This window comes from Coenobita brevimanus, chromosome 24 (assembly GCF_032717465.1).
Source record: "Coenobita brevimanus isolate Jiangsu-jjx chromosome 24, ASM3271746v2, whole genome shotgun sequence".
NCBI lineage: Eukaryota > Metazoa > Arthropoda > Malacostraca > Decapoda > Coenobitidae > Coenobita > Coenobita brevimanus.
The window spans coordinates 9,258,902-9,260,896 of NC_136977.1; the positions used below are offsets into that span (position 1 = coordinate 9,258,902).

A 1,995-nucleotide genomic window follows, 5' to 3' on the forward strand; every position below is an offset into this window, starting at 1 on the left:
AAATCACTGGGGGTGTAGCTAAGAATAACATACGTGGTGGTCAGCGCGTAAGAAAATATGACAACATTCACCACAGAAAAATAGTGTGCTTTAAAGGCGCAAGAGTGGGTAGTGTGACGTGCTCTGACTCACGGCGCGTATTTTTACAGGTTATGAAGATATACACAGAGTACAAAGGTGTTCTCTCTCTGAAAACACTGAAATTTAATGTGAAAATACCCTCATCTATATGTCTTTTCTCTCTTCGTTTTTAAAAAGCAGACAGAGTTCCTTTGTTTTAGCCCCGTTCTCGTTTTCCGTTGGTGGATCTTTTACTTTTGTACTTCTTTAGAAGTATCTCTCTCTCTCTCTCTCTCTCTCTCTCTCTCTCTCTCTCTCTCTCTCTCTCTCGTAATAGAATGGAATGTGCTAACTGTATTAAGTGATGACACAGATACTGATAAAAATGTTTTTGTCTGAACGGTTTCGCTTACGATGACATGTTCAGGAATCTGACCTTCCCTGGAATTAAACAATGGAAACACTGGCCAAGCATATGTGTGAGGTCAGACTGCTCTCTCTCTCTCTCCCCCCCTCTCTCTCTCTCTCTCTCTCTCTCTCTCTCTCTCTCTCTCAAAATAAGTCGCTATTCTAGCGGCCAGTTTCGTAATTTATACAACCGTAATAAAACACAAATCCACAGCAGGTTACAGATGTTGCTTTGGTGTGTGTGTGTGTGTGTGTGTGTGTGTGTGTGTGTGTGTGTGTGTGTGTGTGTGTGTGTGTGTGTGTGTGTGTGTGTGTGTGTGTGTGTGTGTGTGTGTGTGTGTGTGTGTGTGTGTGTGTGTGTGTGTGTGTGTGTGTGTGTGTGTGTGTGTGAGAGAGAGAGAGAGATAGCGTATCCTTCAGTGACTGCTTTCCTAACTTCATACATGCTACCACCAGACGACTTTACTCAGCTTGTGGAAGTCCTTCTGCAGTAAAATGATTAAAAAAATACTTTGATGAACCGCTTCAACAAAGAACACATTAAATCATTTTGCTACAACATAAGTCAACATATCATTAGGTGCGTCACTTCACAAACAATTAAAACACCAACCAAGCAGCCACTAACCAACCAAGCAGTCAATGAGTCAGAAAAAAAATGCTTAACTTAAACAGCTTTTGATTGGTCATTCACTCATCGACCCAATCACTTACTGAAGCAATCGACCATTCATCAGTCCAATCATATAACCTCTCACCTAGGCAACTAGTGATCCACATCTTACTAAGAATGTCCGTGAACCTGATATTTTACACACTACCCAGTACCACACACACACAAAAAAAGTGTTAGTTATTGAAATTCCTCTCAGCTGAGCAAAACTGTCGTGATAATGTACAATAATGTATGCACAGACTGTGAAACTTGATCTCATTCAGATATTCATTAGGTCAATAGTTCATCAACCAAGCTCCTCATCGTGCTACATACTCATCCTTGCACCACCTTCACTACGACAGGCATTTCATGAATTTAGTAAAAATTTTTGCCGGTGAGTAGGGGAAACCACATATCTCCTATCTGTAAAATTTGCTTCCATACCATGTTGAGTACACCGCTTCCCGTCCGATCAGCTAAGTTAAGCAACATTGGGTCTGGTTAGTACTTGGATGGGTGACCGCCTGGGAACACCAGATGCTGTTGGCATCCCTACGTGTCAAGTGGGGTTGGTGGAGGATTAGTGCCCCTCCCTGTAAAACAATTAACTCTAAGCCCTTGGCCACCCCGTCTGGGATACATGGCGTCTGGCAATGAATGAATGAATGAATTCTACCAGACGATTTCATTCAACTTAGAACAACCTAATTCTGATGGCGTCACTGAAAGCTATATCTAACCCCTCCAGTTAGGAAGTCTTTTAAGCACTCTGGAGATAGCAAACATAAAAAAATATGATAAAAATAAATAAATAAATCAGTAAAAAAAAGCCTCGTTCTACTTAACAGGAAAGTGTTCTTGAGTAAAGG

The 1,995-nt window shown here is 41.3% G+C and overlaps 1 pseudogene; it reads left to right on the plus strand.

The window, feature by feature from the left end:
• The first annotated feature begins 1,556 nt into the window (after positions 1 to 1,556).
• LOC145393579 (5S ribosomal RNA) lies at positions 1,557 to 1,675 on the plus strand (annotated as a pseudogene).
• Positions 1,676 to 1,995: the final 320 nt, after the last annotated feature.